Below are 22,900 nucleotides of genomic sequence, written 5' to 3'. Positions count from 1 at the left end.
TCTCTCTCTCACACACGCATACAGACATGCACACAACTAGGCAGTGTTGCAAGGCAGGTATACACTACATTACTCTAACTTCATCACCACGATCAGCTGAAATATGTTTACAGGTCAGAGGCCTTTCTGACATGAACAATAATTTAGAATGCATCAACGAAGTATAGTGTAAAATATACGACTGGGTTTGCCTAATGCTTACCTCATTAAAGCTTCAAGTTGAGCTAGTTGGTAACTGCTTACTGGAATCATTTTTAGTGGTAAATAAAAACAGACACTCACGAAGATGTCACACACAAACACCCGCTTACCTTCCAAATAGTTTGCTTCAGTTAGGCACCAAGGACATCCATATATGCCATTGAATTGCACCATGTGCATTACTGATGCCCGTGCAGGTGCATCAACAGCACAACAAAGCACAAACTGTCTTGAGCAATGCGCAGAGTCCAGATTCCTCCAAGTGACTGGGGGCATAGCATTTATTTCTGTGACGAAGCGTCCAAGGAAGGTCTGCATTTTTGGGTGTTGTGGCCCAAACCAGAGCCCTGCCAGAACTGGCTGCCTGAACTGAACATCTGGTGGTAGTTCGTTGACAATGAACTACAGTGGCCACACAGATGTTTTTGAAGATTTGAAAACAGGGCTCCCATCTGTGTTCAAAGTTATAGTCAGATCATCACTGGAAAGCCCTGCATCTTCAAACATTTCATGAAAGCGTGCAGCTGTAGTAATGTCACTGATCTGACCGTGCATTTGGCTTCGCTGCGTCCACCCTTCTTCCAGGGCATCCTTGTTGCGTTCAATCGAGGAACGAAGTTGCCTTTCAGCTTTGAGGGTAATGAAGCAAGAGCCTTTAGCGCGCAGTTTGGCTATACTTTCACTTCCGTTACAGATGCTGCACTCGCCATGGTTGTTAGCTTCACTGAGTTGGTGTCCACACTCCTCGCACAAGTACCAAAATTTCACAACTTCCTTTTGATGTGACGTCCAAAGTTTTCGAAACGCATATGAAGTGCATGGCAACACCTGCATCCCTGCAATATTGTTTATAAGTGTGGCAAGGTCGCCTGGCGCTGTCCACGTCAGCCCGTGCGCTATGGCAAATGACATAGTCATCGCAATGGCACCAGCTTCGGACGTGACAAGGTTCGGTACTTTCTCACTACTGAAATTTGCAAAAGAATTTGAGGCTGTCTTCAAATGAATCACGCAGCACGCAGCAGCGAATCATCAAGCTGCTCATCCAGCAGTCCGCCGTCTTCATCGTCAAGCTGCTCATCTTCCGTTCCACCCTGAGCATCGCCATGCTGCTGATCCTCTAATCCATCATCGCTGCATTGCGAGTAGTCAGGTTGCCGAAGGTTTCCCCCACAGTTGTGGTCTACCACATTAGCGTTCACTGCTGCAGGTGACAGAACTCGCCGAGTGGAATCGAATCGACACCTGAACTAAGCTGATGAGAGCAGGATCGGAAGTCCAAGTACGCTTTGCGCAGTCTCTTCTTTGGAAAAGTTGCCATCAGACTGCACCTTTAACGGGAGTAACGATGAGCATTTACAAGAGGTATGACACTGATTAGAACCGAAAGGTGACCATTGCAAGGCAAGAAACTCGCATGAACCAAACATGAACCATTATCAGCTCTTAACATAAGTGATCAGCAAGTTAAATAACACTATTCACTCGCACACACCCTCAAACACAGCAAAACTCAATTGATAAGTCACTGTCTGGGCGTGGGTCATATTGCATGCATGAGTGAAAATGGCATAACTCAAGGAGACACACACGGCACGCGACATAGTCTCCGACGAGAATCCCATGTAGTATAGATTGAGGCAGATGTCATTAATCAGCAATATGCGCCGCAGAAGTGCGCATGTCAATTTAAATGCCCCTTTCTGAACGGAAACAATGCTTTGGACTCACCAGAACGGATAGCAGTGACCAGATGGGTGCAAGTGCTTTGAAGAAATGACAGTCTACGTTCTTGCGCAGACGAGATGAAGCTTGGACTTGAGCCTGCAGCGAAAAGAAAGCGTGAGAAAGGTTTTAAAACATTGCATCACTGCGACAGTATGTACACGAATTGGCTCGGTCCCACCTTTGGTCTGAACGCCACCAGCTCAAAACTGAGGGGCTAAATCGGCGTTCTGAATGCGTGGCTTTAGGATATCAAGCGCGATGCCTCCGAACGTGCAGGTTGCTGGCAAAAGAACCATGAACTCATCCCATCATCCTTCATGCTCTCCCGCATTTATAGTAACGTTCCCGTAAAGCAGCAACAAGAGACGATCAAAATCACTTGTAGGCAGCGCGTAAAATAATGCAGCATGCAAATATACAACGTCAATATGTATCACAGGGACTAAATTTGTGCTCGTCGACGCATACTTTCGACCGCTGGATATGCATGCGCTTGTTGTAGGCGACTAGAAATGCACCGTTAACATCCTGCAAAAAGGCCGTGACCATCTGACAATTTTTGGATGAGCCGCTCCACCCGTCTAAACTGAGGGAATGGTATGCGCAGGTTGGGACCCAAGACATCGTGCTCAGAGACCGTTTCAGAGACAAACAGCAGTAAAAAGCAACGTCGCAGACGTAAGCAATAACAAAACATGTTCAGGCCAAGTTAAATAGCAGAGAAAAACACGTAAGACAAAATGTGGAATGTCACATGCACAGCTGAAATTTGGCTCCAAGGATCCATTGGAACATCATCACCGCGATGACCAGCCATTCGCCGTTTCATTCCGAAGTTCACACTTTCACGAAGTTGTTTCAGAGTGAGGCATCAATGAGCGCACTCGATCAAATAATCGCTGAGCGCAACCGAAGTTTTCTGAAAACGCAGATGAGTACCAACGACAAAGAGCACGAACGCTGACTTGCGCAGAAATGACCGTCGTCGTCTTCTCGCCGAGTCGCAGGGAACGCAGACAGGCTCAAGCAACTACGAACACGTGATGCTGTGTTGAGAACAAAAGCAACAAAACTCGCTTCTCGCCTCACCACCACTCCCCCATTACCTCCCCTTTCTCCCTGGTTTACACCATATACGCTTTTCCGCTCTTGTTCCGAGTTCGGCATTGCTCCCTTCATGGTCAAGCTCACATAGGAGGCTAGGAGTCAAAGACGGGACGACAAAGGGAAAGGAGGCTATGCCAAGGGGTGTCAGCATGTGTTGGGGGGGAGGGGAGGCACCGCTTTTTGTAAGAAAAGATGCTCCCAACTTTTGACGGTCCCCCACCTCCTCCGGGGAAAAACGGGGGTCTTTTTGTGGCAGTTCGTGAAAGGATATCGGACGGGAAAAAGAAACACAGCCCCACTCAGCTTGGAACTGGTTACCATCATAAAAAAGTAAGCAAAAACAAGCGCCAAACGTTTTTCTTTGCTTGAGCTGCAGGGACAAAATAGTGTAAAGTCATGCGAAAGAGACTGTCTTACATGCGGGTGATAGCAGAGGGTATATTTAAGCCATGTGGTTTCAGATAGCATAAATCCCGAAGTTACCCTCCTCTTACACTTTTTTTTTTAGAGTATATACACAGAGTAAAAGAAGGGGTGGTAGTGTACGGTGGGACAACCTGTAGTGTTAAAGCAGTTCTGTGAGAATCGGAGAGGCACACTTGTGATCCGGAAGGGGAGGCGAGTGAGGAGCGCGCGAGCGTGTCGATGAGCATTTTCATTGCTGGGCATCGACATGGTGTCCCGGAATCCAGATCACACCATTTGCAGTGGGCAAGCGAGGAGGATCCGAAGGCTGGCAGCACCGATGCATCCATGACGATATTTACAGCAGGCCGTGCAGGAAGCTGATAAGATGGTAATGCATTAATTAGTGGCTCGATCGAGGGAGAGCGCCGCTCTTTCGTTCCATATCGAGACCGGCCGTGTGCACGCGTGTCTTGATCTCTCATTCCCATACGTGTAGCTGGCGTACGTAAGGAGTTATGTCTACAAAAATGCAGTGGCGTCATGGAGGAGCAGCGCGGTACTTCTTTCTGCCCCCCTCTTTTTTCACTTTTAAGCACCGCTGGATCGCAACTTCTCTTTTACTTCCTCTGCATCGGATATTCCATTTCACTGAGGAACGCATTCCGTTCCTTTCGGCGTTTTGAAAGTGTGAGGTGGATGTGTGATTGGGCCGAGGAGCGAGAAAGATCGGAGATAAATGAACAGACAGAAGACTGCCGTGGAGAGATATACTGCCAGTGGTCCTCGCTTGAGAAAGAAGAGTGAACTACACACACAAAAAAAGAGGCGATGCGGCGAATATAAACGACAAAGTACTGCCGGAGAGATATACTGCCAGCGGTCCTGGCTTGGGAAAGGAGAGTGAACTACACATACACAAAAAGAGCCGATGCGGCAGCATGGCCGCCGACGAGTGTCGTCTAACATGCTCCTGCGCAGGGGTTTCCCATGGGTATCGGGTTGCTGGTAGCACATACTCAAGCAATATGAGCAGGAACATGAGAGCGCATGGCTCTCGAAACCCACTTGAGGCGTTATGCTGGTGCTGTGGAAACAAAGTAGAAAGGGCACCGCGGTTCCACTAACTGTTTGCACTCATCCTGCCTTGCTATCGTTGCGTTGCCGCAAAGTGGCAGCAGATTGCAAGGCGCCGGGCTGACCGTGCTCTCTGTAGTTGTGCGATAAATACCGCTGTTAACTTTTTTTTTTTTTAATTCCCTGTGGGGCCAATTTGAAAACGACCAGAAAATATTTGTTTAGCGCATGCTTGACACACGCACACCCATATAGAAAAAGAACAAAAAAAAGATAGTAAACAGCAGTATTAAGCGGAGAACTAGAGACACCACTGTCCGCAATATGTGCTCCGCAATCAGCTGCCGTGTCGCAGCAAAGTGGGTTTCGAGACTATTTGCCATGCGCTCGCGTGTTCCTGTTCATATTGCTCATCACAGTACGTACAGGACCGGCCCAACATTAAAATGGCATGGAGTCTCTGGCATAAACTAAGCATGTGTTTTCAAGCATCTGACAAAAAAAAATAATTCGTTCTACGAAAAGATCTGCCGGTCTGTCTCAGCAACACCAATGCGCGCCTTATCGCATCTTTACACAATAATTCATTTCGCTCCCCACCCCTTCCTTCCTTTCACTGCCCAGCTGCACCCCCTTCCCCGTGACACCAGTGTAAAAATGTACACCCGTGCAATAAAGTGGAGAGACTACGCGTTTTGACAAAACTGCATGGCAGCATTTTGTGACGTTGAAGCTGTTATTTTTAAGTTATGCATAGGGTAATTTGTCAGGTGTATTGTTTTATACAGAAAAAATAATAATTGCAGCGGTTTGCATGATATCTCCACTTTTGCTCAGGGGACATATAAAACATTGTATAGCATGAAAATGCTACTGGCAAGAAGCAAAGAAAAAGATTCAAAATGATGATGGATGTCACGATAGGAGCAAAATAAGGGATAATATTAAATAACTCAGAATTAATAACAAGAAAGAGAAGAAAGCCAAACATCCTGTAGGGCCGCGCTCGAGGCTAATCACTTGCAGGTGCGCGTCTCTGCATGCCGGCGCCACCCGCCTGTTTGCTTCTTGTATTGTGGACGCGTTTCTACAAGTGTGCCGCGTGTGGGGAAAGCCGACCGGAACGTCGGCGCCGGATTTACGGGACCGTTTTAGCCCGAAGGTCATTATTGGGGAGAGGCACAGCAGAACATGCTGCCGGGGGCTCGCATGTATGGCACCCTTCAACGTTTATAGATATACTTGAGTTTCAAAACTCCCCGCAGCGCCCATAGGGAGAAGCCGGCCCGCCGCAGTTCCTGCCACCGCGGCGCTGCGGTCGAAGGTTGAGCTATGGAAGCAGGCGTCGTCTGCTAGTACCCAGCCTTTCGCTAGCACACAGAGCTCCTAGATCACTTGTACAACTGAAATTTGTTTACTAACCTTTTCGATTTACGGTAATTTTATCATGCGGCGAAAAGTTCGAACTTTGCTGTCTTCGTTGGAAGAAGTACACAATCATGCTTACCAGCTTTCGTCGTAGTGGAGTGCGCTCGGTGCGTTTTTCAGCGCGGTGGCTTTCGAAACTGCACTTCGATACCACCATGCGATAATACGCATTGTGGCATCTTGTAGAACAATTCTGCTTCAAACAGCGGCTTCAGAGCTGCGGGACGCTTATGTTTTATCGGCGCAAAAAACCATGCGGCTCATTTAGCGCGTCACGCCTGTGTAGGATGGCGGACGACTGCGTTCGTTTTCATTCCGATAATTAAAGTTCCGCTCTTGTGGCTAGCGACGCGCCTCAAATTATATTATTTCCAAATGCGGTAGTTGTTATATCCATTCCCACATGACAAAATGCACAACGAGAATTTCATATTAACATTAGGGTGCTGGTTGCGGTCTTTTGTGCTTACTGCAAGCGCGCACCTCGAGGCGAGGTAGAAGTCGGAGGTGAAATGCTTTGCAGCTGACGCTCTCCGCAGCCCACCTTCGTTCTGTAGCCTTTACTGTGCAGCCTTTTCCTGCTTTACAACACTAATATAATGTGCGCTATGCACCAAGAAGCGTGACACCAAGAACAGGGTGAATTATGTTCGAAATGAAAAGCAGTTTATTGAAATCCTTGAAGAAAAAAAAAAATAAGAGCCTTCGAGAACTGTCACACAAGCTTCGCCTTCTTTCTTTCACGTTGTGCCTTCACTGCACAGTCATTCTCTTGGCACTTTTCACGTGCAAAAAAGTGCATGCGAGTGACTAAATAAAAATGTATCACTTCGGCAGTAAATTCATCACAGTGCTGTGAGCAGCCAACAGTATTCGTTTCAGTTTCAGTTAGCCTGTCCAGTACCTTCCAAAAAAGGTCACCAAATGCAGCTAGTTTGCTGGCTTTGCTTATGGTATTCTCTACAGTGTTCACACACACAAACAATTTTTTAGATGGATAAACCAGACAACCTGCCACATGTGCACACTCAATTACGAGGAGTGCCTCAGGAGGAAGGGCATCTTGAGAGCCCACTGCATCTTTCTTGCAGTCCATGCAACGTGCAGTTTTGTTTATCTTAAAAGCAACGTAACCAGCTAAGTAGTACAGTGCTGTCGTCTCTGGAGCTGGCACATTGTAGACGTGATCACTGGGTATATTGCACAAGTCCTTGAATGGTATGGATGTGAGTCGATTCCACACCTCTTCTTTCACCATTTTTTTTTCGAGTAAGTGCCTCACGGCGCTTTTCAGCAAGGCTTGAAAATGCACTTAGCAAAACGCGGTCATCGCCTCCATCACAGTTACCCTTGACAGCCAACTTCACTGGTGTGTACAGCGAAAGCAGGCGGAACAGTTGGCCAAAATTCGTAACTGTCGGGTGATCCTCATCACCTCCAAACGACCTCACGAGTCCAAAGAACCTCTGCAAAAGAAAAAGAAATGGTGTCAGCACTGCCCTGATAAGACGGGGGAAATAGCACAATTACCTCAAGTGGATCTTGGTTCAAGCTTGCCGTAAGCACGTAACTGACACCACAGCTGAGCAGAAACTCGATTAAGGATAGTACCGACATTAACGTGACACGAAAAGACTCCATGGTCTGGTAGGATGCAAAAAGCTTCAAATCTGGGACTGATTCTAAGTCATTCATCATTTGCAGGAAGTCTTCTAAGACCTGCAAGCATACAGAACCATACAGAACATCATGATGAAACCGTTCATAAGGGTTCAAATGGTATGCAGTTAATTTTGGAACCACTTTTATGGGGACTTTCTTTTCAGCCTCAAACAGCCGCACATAATGCTCATAATTTACTTGGCAGTCTCCTATCTGAAATGAAATCATTGCATAGTGAGAAAACAAGGTATGGCAGCACAGTACAGTTGTAAGAAAAAACCGAGATGCTGAGTGGTAAACTTTGTTGTAACATACCTGAGCATACTTATGTTTCATCAGATGATTCCTAATGCACTTCAGGAACATCACATATGAAATGAAGTGATGCATCTGGAAGGCAAGGATGTTCTATCTTGGACTTGGCACTTTTCAGTTTGCCGCTGACTCCAAGATGTGTCCACATAGTCCACATAGATTTATTGCTTCCTGCACCGTCACTGATAACTGCTATCACATTGGCACCATACTCAAATAGCTGTAAAACTGAACTCAAAGCTATCTTCGCTAAAATCCATCCTGGCGCGGCCCCTTTTGTTGCATATGTAGCTATTGGTTGAATCAAGGACTGGAACATAGGATTAAACATCACTACTAACGCATGGTCTGCCAGCACGTTAGAGTCTTCATTGGAAATGTCCCCATAGTTGATGAAGCCATCAAATTTGCAAGAAGCTCTGTTGAACTCAGTTGTTTCCCTCAACTTGATTTCATCAATGATGATTGAGCCATATGTAAGATGCTCTGGCTTTCCATTCATGTGTAGCTTAATACTTTCCAGTGCAAATTTATTCATACCATACTTGCATGGGAGGCCCCTGAGAAGCTGTACGAGGCGGTTAGTGCTTGGAAGAGGGAGGATCTTCATATCAGAGAGCGTCCTGTAACGTTTCGGGCTTGTTAGCCACAGGAGCATACACACCATGAGCTACTCTGTTGTGTACCGGCGTCCACGAGGTGACTTAGCTGCTTGCTGCATGACAGCGGCACGAATGGCCATCTTCTGAGGCGCAGGCAAATCTTTCACAATGTCATCTAAGGCAGTTGTGAAAGCATTTTTTAGCTTAACACTAAGCCGACTTACTTCTGCTTTCTTGCATTCTCGTGCAGCAGTGGCTCGAATTAGACGTTTCCTTAGCACACTGGCTGCTACAGGCACTTTCTTCCTGGGCTGTTTTGATGCAGCCTTTCTCTTTAATGTCTTCTTCATGCTGACACACATGGCACATACTCAGCACTTGTCAGAACTGCACAATCCTTGTGGTACACAGTTCCAGTTCTGTTTGACGAGTTTTTTGAACCACTGACATCACTCTGGGCACATCCAAGGCAAAACTTCATGTTGTAAACAATTTGCACTATCGCTTCCACGTCTTCTAGCGCGCGCATCGGCACTTCGACAAGTGATCTTTGTAGCAGTTTTTCATTTCCTGAAATTAGGTATGTAAGGTCCTCCCTTTTTCCATTGCTGATTATGAGTGAAGTAGCGAAAAAAGCGCTCAGTGAGGAAGCGACAGTAACGTTTTTAGTGCTCGAAGAGAGCTGCCCAGCGATATGGAATATTGAAGATTCTTGCAATAAAGAACGCTTGCAATAAATGAACGCTTTTTCGCTTTCTCATCGTCCTCGCATACTTCATGTAGAACAGCCAGAGCAGAGAGACGACGGTTTCGCTCGGTGTCCATGTTGTAACTCTCGGTAGAAAAGTTTTCGGCAGCACGTGAACAGCAGGGGAGGAGGGTACATGCGGATGGTCCACTCGCTTCGTGTGAATGCTCGATGGCCGGATGGACACACGCATGCATAGTCACCTGGCACCAGATCTGTGCTGACACACGTGGACCATCCGCGCTCCAGTCCTTTCATCTGAACCCACTTTTAATTACATTGAAGCAAGCAGCGGGCAGTTCTGCCTGTGTCACTGATACGGAATTTTAAACCAACAAGCTGTAAGGACATTGACAAGCGTAAGGTATTTCAAGTCTATTGGATAGATGAAGATCGCGAGTTCGAGAACTTCTATCCTGCAAATGTGACAGCACTTGCCGGTGAGGCATCATTTACTCTTTTTGTTTGCAGCACTCTGGTGCATTGTGTCTTCGCTTTATTACAGCTGTAGCATAGAATACCAGCGGTCATGAGGTCTTGATTTGGCTGTGCTTTCTGCACCAGTTGAAGGAGCACCGCGCGCTCGCATTGGTTTTACTCACTCAGTGCACACTCGCCTGCCTCATTTCTGCGTTCTTTTTTCAGAAGTGCTCGGATAGTGCAGAACAATGTCATGTCTAACAGATATTTATTCACGAGAAGCGATAGGTGAGAAACCAAGAACTGCTCAGGAATTACTAAATGAAATTAGATTTTCACTCACACCAGACTTGATATTGGAATGACATTTTCATATATTTTAGCTTTTGATGCAAGTCGGATCATGCAGCTTTGTACGGCAGAAATGTTTTTTGAAGAATTGAAAGAAAATGTGGAACTGTACCTTTTTTTTCTTTTATCCTGTTTCAGTAGTTCGGAAATAGCCGGTTTGCTTCCCTTGTTGGCTGTTAGCTATAATTTCTTCAGGTGCTGAACACCTGTTAGCTTTCATTCTGAAATGAACCAAGTAATAGTACAAGCAATGGGAGGTTGAGCAGAATAGTATATTGCCTTTCATTACTGAAATTTTCATCGAGATACTGCTTCTTTAAAGCGAGAAATCAATTTTTGAAGTTGAGCTCTCTCGCTGCAAGTCGCTCTATTTCCTAACGTCTCTTCGCCTGAGTGCAAGGCGCTGTCGACACTGTTACCAGGCGCTATTGTTCTTAAGTGAGGTCTGCGCTTTAGGCAAGCATTGGAAAGAAGAGCAGTCGAACAGGTGTTTGTGAGAACCTGCTAGCTTTTTGGGCGGGGCATGCAGGGGAGTCATGCCTTTGGGGAGGAAGATCTTTTTTAAATATTATCTAAAGTTGTTGTTTGCGCTCCGCGATCACGAGGCTTTGTTTCTGTAGTTTTGCTCTGAGCTCCACATTTTCCCAAGCAAGCGAAGGCAATTGCGGCTTCTAGCTCACCTGTTTTTAAGCAGGCTGGGAGAGGAAGCCGCCATTGCCTTGGCAGTCTCCTCAACCATTGCCACACTAATATTTAGTGATTCAAAAGCAGCATTCCGCAATATTTCACGAGGCAGAATTCACATGCCTGCTTTCAAAATTCTCAATTCTATTCAATTCCTGACCAGATAGTTGAACTGCTATGGGCACTTGCTCATGTGGGCAACCCTGAGAATGTCCCTTTAGTGTGTTGTATTGCAGATAGTCGCGGAGAGCTGGTGACTTCAAGGCTTCAAGGGTCGCAGTGCTCAGGCTGATGCTTGGCAAAGTTACGAAGTCTACTAAGGTAAGGAGTTTCTGACATCATGTGACCAGATTTGCTCAGAACTGTACTCAGGCTGAACATTAGTTTGGGCATTTGTTATTTGCAGTTTTATTTGTTATGTGGGCCAATAGGGCAGTGCATTTTTAAAGCAGTAGCACATGCATGCAACACTCAGACTATGAGGATGCAGGACATGATTAAAGTGTTCTGCAAGATGAGGCCATCATGTGCAGCATTTAGATTCATTGTGACTGTCTAATGAGTAAGTGTAAGTGCATGAGCACTTACACTTTCTTTTTATTGTAATAGTATGATTAGTGGTGGCCTCCCTGAGATGCATAAAGGTGCTTGCTGATTAACGATTTTGCACTGTAGGGTGATTGCAACCTGGCTACTTTAGGCATAACCAGCATGGTACTGAGCAAAATTGATTGAGGAGAAAGCAGGTAGATTGGCTTACAACTGACTATAACGGTGGTGGAAGAACCTACGCTGGAGCTAATCAACTGTGGCATCATCTATTCAAATGCACACTAATCTGTGAGTGATTTGCTTTCTTCCAAGGCCCCACAGGGCCTGACTGAAAAAGGGGTGGCGCAGTGGTTAGGGCGCTCGACTACTGTTCCCAAGGACGCGGGATCGAATCCCGGCCTCAGCGGCCGCTTTTCGATGGAGGCGAAAAGCAAGGCGCCCGTGTACTGTGCGATGTCAGTGCACGTTAAAGAACCCCAGGTGGTCGAAATTTCCGGAGTCCTCCACTACGGCGTCTCTCATAGCCTAAGTCGCTTTGGGACGTTAAACCCCACAAACCAAACCAACCAAAAAGAGAGGAAGAAATGAAAATGGCAGGCAAGTCTCCTTGAAATGGCAAATATTCTCAAGGCGTTCAGAAATATGGACACTCCTGAGAAGGTATGTTATGTTCACAATTTGTCTTGTCTCCTTGGTAGTAAGGGCCGGTGTTTGTACAAAGAACAGTCTGTGCCTTTCTGTCACATGCTTGCTATGACCCTTATCATACCTGCCAACTGTTCCGAATTTTCTGTAAAATTACGAATTTTGACCAGTCTTACGATTTTACGAATCTTGCGGGAAATTTTACGGAAAATGTTTTATTTTCGGAAAAAGTGCGGACATCTATTAACATCATATCCTCCGAGATAACACCACACGTGCAGAAGGGTAATCTCGGAGGCCATGTTAACACTTATGGTACCTTTGGCGGCCACGAGAGGGCAACACATATTTGTGATATCATCATCAGCAGCTGCAAACAACGTAGTGACTTTTATCGTCTACTTGGGGGAACACGAATCCATATCCAAAACTCGATACCGCCTCTGCCAGGCTAGTGGCTGTTCCTTTGTTCACGTGCTTGGACAACTTTGGTGTTGGCCTCTGTTTTTGCGTGATCTGCGGCCGCGGCCAACTCAGTGTGACTCTGAAGTTTTAGTAGTAGCGGTTTCGCAGTGCAATAGTGGGCTCAAAGCCGTGACAGTACTTCCAAGTATTTTTGAAGTCGTACGCGGCAGAATTTCTGTGCTCCGTGCCATCTAAGAAAGGAGAGAAGTTCAGATTTTGCACCACGTGATGCCTGTGATGTTAACATTTCACATGGGGGCAAGACCGACATGAAGATCCACATCACTTAGAAAAAGCACCTAGGATACGTGCGAGCCACGGACAGCCAGCCGAGCCTGACAAGTTTTGTTCACAGTGACAGCGACCTCTGTGTGATTCGAGCAGAATGCCATTTCACGGCATTTTTACTTGAACACAACATACCGCTCAGTGTCAGTGATCACGCTGGACCGCTTTTCCGGAAAATGTTCCCCAAGTGCGAGGAAGCCTAACGCTACGCCTGTGGACGGACGAAGACAATTGTTCGTGAAATGGCCGCGAATGCAGAGACTTCTTTGCTGGATGCCCTAAAAAAAGCAGGTATTTTCGATTGCTGTGGATGGAAGTAATAGGGATACACAGCTTTACCCTATTGTTGCGATATACTTTGTTAACAAAGAGACCAGTAGAGTTGAAAGCCGCCTCCTTTGCCTCGGTACTATCCAAGGGGAAGCGACAGGTCAGAAAATTGGAAATCTGATTCTGGACAAAATGAAGTCCCGAAGTTTGCCTCTTGAAAACCTGTTGGCATTGTCTTCGGACAATGCTCATGTCATGATTGGCAAAAAAAAAACAGCGTTTCGACTGTATTGAGGGAGGCCCAACCAGCTTTGATCGGGGTTGGTTGCCCATGCCACCTCATCAACTTGGCCACCCAAAAAGGAGCTGCATGTCTTCCTGTAAAGGTTGATGAGGCCTTGGTTGACATTTTTTTTTTACTTAGAGAAAAGCTCAAAGCGGAAAGATCGACTGAAAGACTTTCAAAGATTGCACGACGTCGACGTCAGGAAGATGCTGAAGCATTCGTTGACCCGTCTTTGGGGAAGTGTTTGAAGAGGCTGCTGGACCAGTGGAAACCACTACTTAGCTTTTTCTTGAATGAAACAAAACAGTGCAATAAGCAGAGCCTGTTTTTGGAATCTTACCAGATTCCCAAGACTTCTCTACAAATTGCCAAGAACCCTGCGCCGGCCTCAAATACTGCTGCACACCTTCCCAAGGCTGCTGCAGGTGTTGGAAAAAAAAGCACCGACTGTCATGGACCTTCACTAAAAAGAAAAGGAGTTCATGGAGAGACTCGACAAAACCATCGCCGACATGATCGCAATGTACATAGACTCGCAGCACAAAACCTGGGATGATATTCTCCCCTACATCACATATGCCTACACCACGGCCAGCCGCGGTGTAGGCACATGACGCGTTTTACACCATTTCGCCTAGTCTACGGACGTGACGTTCAGACGATGTTGGATGCTATGCTTCCATGCTTCACTGATTATCATCCACTAACGCCAGACGCCGAGCAGTTTGCTTAACGCGCTGAGGAAGCACATCGACTTGCCCGCATTCACATTCAGCAACAGCATGGCACGGATGCACGCCGCTACAACCTCCGTCATCGACACATCACATACCATCCTGGAGAGAAAGTTTGGGTGTGGACCCCGTGTGTCGGCCCGGCTTGCGTGACAAACTGATTTCCCGTTACTTCGGACCTTATGAAGTGACACACAAAGTTTTTCCAGCAGGTACTATGCAGCCCTCGCGTCGGCAACCACGCTCTGAGGCCGTGCACGTTGTCCGCATGAAGCCCTATTTCCCGCGGTAGTGTGCTATGGGTTTTTGTTTCATTAGAGAGTTTTAGCCGAGCGGGTTTACGGCGAGCGGAGCGAACGGGCACGGACGCCACTGCGCATGCGCAGAACGCTGGGGCAGCGAGCGTGTTCACGGCGCTCCGCTGGAAAGCCTTCTTCAGCGAAGCGCGCGCGGGCGTGTATGGGTAATCAAGATGGCAGCCGCCAGCACGACCGCCGGCAATGCTGTTTCGTCGGTTACGACCACGGCGCAGGCCCGTTTGCAAGCCAAAAAGCCTCACAAATGCTTCACACCCTATGAAGATATTTGTATTCTGCGGGAAGTATCAGCAATGAGGCCTTTTGACGACGATATTAAATGAATATTGGTGATCACCAACTTGAAGAAAGTGATCAACAGAGACCTCATGCTGCGTGGTGTGAAGGAGAGAGTCTATCTTCTTCTGGGCTACTGGAGGCAACAGGATACGAAGAATTTGAAGAAGTAAGTTTTGTTTGCGTATACAGTCAAATCTCGATATAACGAATCCCGCGGGACTGCGAAAAATCATTCGTTATTTTGAAATATTGTTGTAATGAAAAATCTGCGATTATAAGCCAGTGGTCAAACCTAGGTATGAAAATGACGTACCTTGGCAGTAGGCACGTGTTTAGACAAGCAAAACCTCAAGTGAAAAGGTTGCACTAACTCCAAAGCTGATTTATTTGAAGAAATTCATTATTTTCTTCTGCCGCATGCAGCAAACACGACCGCGCACTACATTACACCACTACAGCACATACACTTTCCGCTTTCCGGAACACCTCATCGCGTGCGTGATTGCACCGAGCGATGAAAGTTCAGACTTTGTCCATGTGCAAAAAGAAAAGAAAAAAAAAATCGGAGTTTTTTATGACCTTATTTTCAATGCTCCCTGAGCTTTGAAAATCTTGCCTCGGTCTTTCATAGTGATCGCGGCAGTCGATGGGGCAATGCTAGCGGTCTGTAGAGGCCGAATCGCTTTTTCCCTGCGTCGATTTCTTGCAGTGAAAGCAGCTGCGTTCATATCTTCTTGGCACTTCGCTGGCTAATATCATCGCCAATCTCGCACAAACTTCGCAATAAGATAATCAGCGGCAAAAGCTGGGTGCCGCCGGCGTGTCTCTAGCCCAAGCATCGCGTCATTCGTATTTGTTGGAGGTGTGGTTTGTGCTTACCGTGAGATGCTGTGATGTACGGATTACGTCCTACTAGAGTGCTGTGTGAGACTACGAAGAGTGCTGTGATGAGTGCGCTGATGTCCGGACGGACATCAGTGTGTCCGTTTATGATCGGCGATGTTGCACGTGCATGTCAGTGTTTATTAGGTGCAGTGGTAATTTATTTACACGCGCTGTGCAACAATCAGACGAAAATAAGTCATCGACAATTTGTTAGCCTGCACTACAGAGCTCAAAACTCGGAAAATGGGAATGCACATGATGCAGTTTTCGCATGTTGGAGCTAGTGGACCGAAAAATAAGTGCCCAGCCCACACCGCCGGGATGCGCATTACTACAGGTGAAATGGTTCAGGTTTCTGTAAAATAGCTGCCTGGCACTGCACCTTCCTAAATGTTCAGGCTTTGTACTATTGTTGAAGGCCACTTTATCATTAATAAAGGAACGAATATGCTTTATGTGTTAATGACTAGTGCTTTTTCAACATATGTTCATTTTTTTTTTTCGTTTTCCCTTAGTTTTCTTTGTTTTTCATGCTAGAAAAACACAAATAGTACACTTTTAAACTTGTCAGTCCAAAGCTGAACATGAATATCTGCCATGCATGTGACAGCTTTAATGCTAGAAAGGTTGACGTGTATAGTATATACGTAGACGCTGCGACATCTTAGTGGCACGTTCGGCTACTTGCCCCAAGGTCGTGATGTTTAATGCCAGTGATTGGCAGTCGCACTTTGGTGCAGGTGAAATGCAAATGCTTCTGTTTCCTGCAAGATGTCAACGCAAAGTACAAAGCCCGGGCAGTCAAATTAGTCTGGGGCTCTCCACTACGGTATTTTTCATAGCTACATATGTCACTGTAGGATGTGAAACCCTACATGCCACAGGTAGGCTGCATTTTTTTTTAGATTTTGTAACCTCTCATCTATGTTTTGCAACATTTGGCTAATTTTAGCTCTCAAACAGTTGTTAAAGATGAAACCAAAGCAGTTCTTGGCATGGTTTCCTGCTTGGATTAATTTGCTAATTGGAGTTCTTTGAAACTTGCATCAATGCTGGACAGTTCAAATAGCAGGCAGTTGAATTACAGAAATGATGTGGATCGTGCATATCACTTCGGACAAATGGAAAGTAACGGTCCCCTCCTTGCATGCATAGGTGCCCTTAGACAAATACATACTCGGGTGTGTGATTGTGACGCATATCAAGGGTCAACAGAAGGCCATGTGGAGCCAGTGTGATATTCTTCATGAAGGCTAAAGTAGAATTGTACAACAGCTGCTGTACCATGCAGAAAAAAATTTATCGTTTAGTGTATGATTAACTGACCATGAATAGCATCTTACTCAGAGTATGATGTGATATATATCTGGTTTAGCATCCCAAAATAACTACGACTATGAGGAACACGATAGTTGAGGGCTCCGGTATAATTTCGACCACCTGGGGTTCTTTTACATGCACTGACACCGCACGGTGCATGACGGCTTATTGTTTCGCCTCTATTGAAATGCTCCTGCTCTGGCTGGAACCAAATCTGCATCTTTGGGTTCAGCAGCCAAGCACTAACTACTGAGCCAGCACAATGGGGCCAAGTATCAAAATGCATGCCATTACATTTCCTTCTAGCCTGTGGTTTTCTTCACAGAACTAATGTATACAAGGAAAAGTAAATAGCAAGAGAACACTAGTTTTATTGCGCATTATATTCACATTTCAGCAAACATTCTCCAGGAAAAAAATTCTCATAATGTTTGCATGGAAACCATGAACATCTTACAAAAAAACAATGCACTTACTCCACTCCAATTATTAATGGGCAAGGTTGCATCTATGCTACTACACTGCACTTATCACAAAACAACAAGCCCCATCTGCTTTGGCCAATCACTTGATGAAACTAACGGAGACAGATGTCGCACACCACAGACTGGTCGTCTCGCAACATATCTCTGCATATGTTGCATTTCAATTTCATGCCTTTCCACTTAGCTTCAACTGTTGCCAGCATTACTAGTCACCCATCTTTTCTGAAATTCCTTTTTACACTGTTGGGATCAGCATGCTTGTTAACGATGGTCTCTGGAATTTTCGATGCTATCATTTTCACATCTTCCTCATCTGGAAGAATGAAGGAAATGACAAGCTTTGAGCAGAAAAAAAAATTAGGGAGACTCCTATTCTCCACCTGTAAGGGTATGGTGTGCCAGCGTTAATGGTTCTTATCTGCATATCCCACTCTGGATTCCCGTTAATTTACATGCCCTTTGCTACAAACATAATTACTAATTCCTTAATTCATGTCTCTGTTATCTCAGATATACTCATTAGCATACGGTCGTAGGCTGCCCTGTTAGGTGATAGACAACCTGGCATAGACCTCTGTAAGCCTCAACCTTTCTTAATTGGAGCTGAAACGTCCCAGAACATATTTCAAATATAACTTTGTAAGCTTGACTTAACACCTCCTGCCATGTCGTGTGGCCTCGTGACATTTGGCTCGTGGCACTTTTGGCTCGTGGCACTTTTGGCTTGTGCACAGGGGTCATCTGTTAAATACTGGTTAACATGCATGAAAAATACATTTTCACACAAACTGGTGGCAAATGGTCAAGTGGTGCACTGCAGATTCTGAAATGTATACCTATATGCATGCAAGGATCGCATCATCACATAACATGATCAAGAGTTCTATCAGTACCTGTAGTTACATAGCATTTCAATGCCCATTAAAGGACCACCTCAGACAATGGTTGTTGTTACCACAAGACCTGTTCTAACAGCGTACTGACACCATTCCACTGAGCGATGGACATGTATATGCATACCCTAGACAGCTCATGATTGTGGATCTCATTTATTTCTATGACTTCCAAGGAATTCCTGTCGTCAGAAACCCTACACTTTATGAAATCGGGACAGTTGTCTTGAAAGGTGATGAAAAGAAATAACCAGGTTACCTTGACGCAATGCTAAATTACAGAGGGTGAATATGCTGCATGAAGATACCAAGAAGCTTGTAAAAGAAAGGTGAGAGTGAAATGGCAGGATTTTTGAAACATTGAAATGAACTACAAACTATACTTGTCAAACCTGTCATTAAGGAATGGAAATCATGCAGTAATCAAAAACACAACATGGAGGCCATTTTAGGTCATCTTCACAAAACACATACCCACACCTCACACACAGCTTCATACTTATGAAAGAGGAAAAACCAATATGCAAGGAGTGTGGAGATGAACTAACAATAAACCATATTTTACACATGCGCCAGAGTCGAGAAAGTAAGAGGAAACATTTTATACAATTTTGCAACAGATCCCTTTCCATCCCAGCATGATCCTAGGAAATAAATAAGAGAATAAGTGTCCTGTTTAAGTTGCGCATTTCTCTTATATACTATGCAGAACCAACTAGCCCGACAACACGCTCTTCTCAACTGTAATCCTAGGAGAGACGTGCAAATTTCCTGCACTTTTGGTTTCTTAAAATGTTCCTAAACAAGCTACATCCTAAAGAACATTTTAGTCTTTACACACAAATAAATACATTAAACCTTGTTCTTGGTGCATGGCAGCATTAGTCGCTTATGCACCATAAAAATCAACACAATGCTGTAAGGTATACCTTGGTTAGCTGTGTTATATGAGACAAGCTTTCGGTCTGGTGTGGTCCTTATTCACGTGAAAGCGCTGTCATGAGGGTCTATGTCCCAGCGATCGGAAAGTGACCTATTCCAATAACTTTACAAACTGAAGGCGATTCTACAGATTTCTAAAGACTGGAGTGCTCAACTGTTTTATCAACGTCCGCCTGCTTTAACAGCCTGGAGTGAAACTGTTGAAGAGAATACATTTTTGAACATTTAACGCGTTACTGAAGGCGTTGCTTTCAATTACGGGGCCCACAAAAAGCAGCTGAATGTCAAACGCCGCCTAGGTAGGCTTTCTAGCAAGACAGCGGTGTAACGTGGAAAATCGCTCCGCCGGTCCATCGCTGGCGCCGCTGACTTGACAGGCGAACTGTTCAAACTTACAGCTACTGACCACACCTGAAACACTGAATTGCGCATGATCGAGGCAGAATTTCTCTAACACTGAGCACTGGTAGCTATCGATTTCGCGCCCAATATTGTGAAAATCTGTCCTCTCTTCGATCATTGATACGTCCACGGTTGAACATTTATGCGCCTCGGGGTAGGCCAGCCGTTGGAACATGGATGCGTGGTTGTAGCAACGATCACTTGCATGGCGCACTCTGCAAAATTCCAAGAGTCAGCCGCTGCACATTTTCTACCGCGTACCCAAGTCCGGCGATGCATGCATATCGATCCCGATCGTTTCAAAGCTGCACGGCCGTTCAGTCGGGTCATGCTAACCTCGAGCATGCGGGGGTTTAAACTACATGTACGCAAAATTCAACGACAAGAAAAAGATGCAGGCTAAGCACTTTAGTCTAGTCTTCCCCTAAATACCAAAGAACATTGCTGTTCACAGGGAATTCGGATCATTCGCGCTTCCGGCTTTCCGGTTGTGCACTCTTGCGGTGCGGTGCAGTAGGTCTTCGCCTCGACGAGTCGATGTGCAGCTCGCCGCAGTAGCAGCGCAGGCCTCTAGTGAATTCGGCATGTCTTCTGCCACGGCTCCGAGGTAGAATTTAAACGAAGAATTTAGCTAGAGACATCCTGTTTCCTCGGTCTGGATGTGAGGAACGAGCATAATGCCATTTCACATACATACTTTGGACTGCCGAATGTTCTGCACGGCGAGGTGTGTGTGTGTGTTGTGCCGGTGCTAGATCTTCGGAGGTCGATGCAGGACCTAAGACAGCGTAAATGCTAGGAGTAGCTCGCTTACATTACGGGCAGATCGAGGTAATAGTTTAGTGCGAAGCGAAAGCTGCTCGTGAATGTGCGTATCTCGATGCCAGCTGGTGGAGCGGGTGCAGTACGTAGCATCGCCTGCAGCTATGTGCGTGACAGCGATGCTTGCCGTACACAACCCTAAGTGAAGACCGTGATCTATGTTAGAACGGATGCACTCTTCGTAGCACCTCATCGAGAGTCGCGGCTAGCTGATATCATAGAGGATAAGATTCGTCCACGCGTAGCAAGCGGAATGTGGCCGCGCTCGACGTGCGTATAGCCATGAGCCTGTATATCGACGTCCGCCGTATCTTTACGAGAATCGAATGGATACGTCGGACGTACCTTTAGACACTAAAATATTGCTTAGATTGTTGCTGCTGTAGATTTGCAAGATGTTTAAAAGTAAGAGTATATACCCCATACTAATAGAAAGTAAGCCAGCTTAAGGCAGTGGTTCAGAAGGCGACATGTAACGGTCATACTTGCTATCAATCAACTTGGCGGCACCTTGTGCATTATTAATAGTGAAACAAAAAAAGCGAGTGCAGCCTGAAATGTACTTTTAGGGACAGCAGAGGACCCATGTGTTATTCAGAATGTTGGCCGCTTATACGCACATTGACAACATGACATAGATTGTAATTATGGTATTGATTAGCCTTCAGTTTACAAAGCATGGGAGGAGGAGGCTCAAAAGTACCTCCTGTTCAGGATTTGATAAACATTATCTAAAAAGTAGCAACAACCCCTGCCTTTAATTATAAAAACTACATGAATGCTTAAAATACGCATTTAATAATGCAAAAAAGCAGGATCATTGTTTTAATTTATCTTATTTATCCTAATTTATTGTTTTAATTTAACAAGAGCAGTGGTAATTTGATAAGCAAACCAAAGTCTGGATTACAACAATAACAATGCAATACTCAACGCGAAATGCGATATAATATTGAGAAGAAAAATTATGGCATCCGTTGATTTTATTCTCGACTGCCGAGGCTTCTGAAAATGAATAGTCGGATGTGAGCCTGTTTTATTTTTACATGGATCCAGTTGCAGGAAAAGGGGCTATTAGACTGACTGCGATATTTTTTTTTGTCTCCATTTTTTTTTCTTTGCTGATACATTAGAGTCGCAATCTCCTGCTGCTCAGGCCCTCCTCAGCATGTACAACACAGATCATCCAGTAACCCCATCTGCTGCTGCTTCTGATGGAGAGGTTGAGGAGCACCAGGAAGAAGCTTCGCAATCGGCTGATGAACATCAACCGCTGCCCCAAGTCTCTGCAGGACAGCCACATCAGCAGTCGACGACTGTGGCTGGACAAGATCTGCACCAACCTGCAACTAGGCGACAACTCCTGCCTTTCATTACCACAGGCAAGATTTCAAGAAACGTTTATCCATTCACATGCGTAGTCAGTGTCAAAAATCTCTGGATAGCTAAGAAGGAAATTGATACACATTGCCTCCATATTATTTAACAACTACAATCATTCCAGTAGCACGGATTACTGACATTAGTGTCTCTTTCCCTGGCGCAAGTGTAGTCTTGTCTTGGTGGATAGTAAGGAAGCAACCATATAGTTTGCTTACATGTCCAACGACATTTTTTCTGAACTGTTCAAGATAGAATGACGTGCACAGAGGTATAAACACAAGCTTTAAAGGCGCCTTTATTGTTTACTCATTTAGCACTGAAGAGACATTGCAAGAGAAACTGTTCTTTCTTTTCTTATATTTTCAGACACAGACTAAGAGGTGGCTGGGGCAAAGGTGATGACAAAACACCTAACAACAGCTCCAACCCCTTACACAATTTTTTTTATAAAACAAGACAAGACAAAGTTTGGCCCATAGCTTATATTGGCTAACAATAGAGAATCAGCTGTTGCATAGTGACATGTCAACACATACAGATACAAATTAAAAGAGCTATACACATTGGGAACATGATTGCAAGGCAATTGCAGCATAACAATATTCAGTCAGTAGTTGAAAAGTAAAAAAAAAACAAGATTTTAAATGTTTCACTGTTCCTATGGGTTCTTTTTTTTTTTCATTTGTGTGCAAATTAGTATTTCTGGCTTTTGTGCTTTAGCAAATTCTCTTACATGAATTAATTTTTTTTTATTCGAGAAGTCTGTCACAAGGCATAAGTTGAGAAAGGGGAATGGAATTCAGGAGATAGAAAGTTAAAAGGAGTAAAGTCTAATTTCACCAGTGTTGTCGCAGAGGTATGAATTAACATTAAAACGAGCCTTCTCTGCCTGTCTTTGCAGGAAGCTGAGGACTACAACATATTGGCCTGCAGCTGCTGACCTTGCGTGAGACGAACGAATATGAAATATGCCTGAAGGAGATGGAAATTGAGAAAGAAAAGATTAAAATTGAAAATGCAAATGTGGAAAATGAGGCACGGCGACTCCCTCTAGAGGAGCGGAAGCTGGATCTAGAAGAAAGAAAACCACCTTGAAGTCTCTCGCCATGAAAGAGAGCATGAAAAACTACTTGAAAGCCTTCAGAAAATGATCAATGCGCAAAGCCAAGCAATTTTTCACTTCTTGAATAAAAATATGTGACTC

General features: G+C 45.2%; 1 long non-coding RNA gene and 1 pseudogene across 1 annotated transcript; one reads left to right on the top strand and one right to left on the bottom strand.

Annotated features, from left to right (window-relative positions):
- Nucleotides 1-1,208: 1,208 nt before the first annotated feature.
- Nucleotides 1,209-10,783, bottom strand: LOC146192931 (uncharacterized; annotated as a pseudogene).
- LOC146192930 (uncharacterized) lies at nucleotides 8,755-22,900 on the top strand. Its single transcript, XR_014706780.1, has 3 exons — nucleotides 8,755-11,049; nucleotides 21,447-21,695; nucleotides 22,598-22,900. It is a non-coding gene; the product is annotated as an uncharacterized LOC146192930 (long non-coding RNA).

The sequence above is a fragment of the Amblyomma maculatum genome, chromosome 4, assembly GCF_055883805.1.
Source record: "Amblyomma maculatum isolate TAMU_Amacu chromosome 4, ASM5588380v1, whole genome shotgun sequence".
Taxonomy (NCBI): Eukaryota; Metazoa; Arthropoda; class Arachnida; order Ixodida; family Ixodidae; genus Amblyomma; species Amblyomma maculatum.
This window is presented reverse-complemented; position numbering and strand designations above follow the sequence as displayed.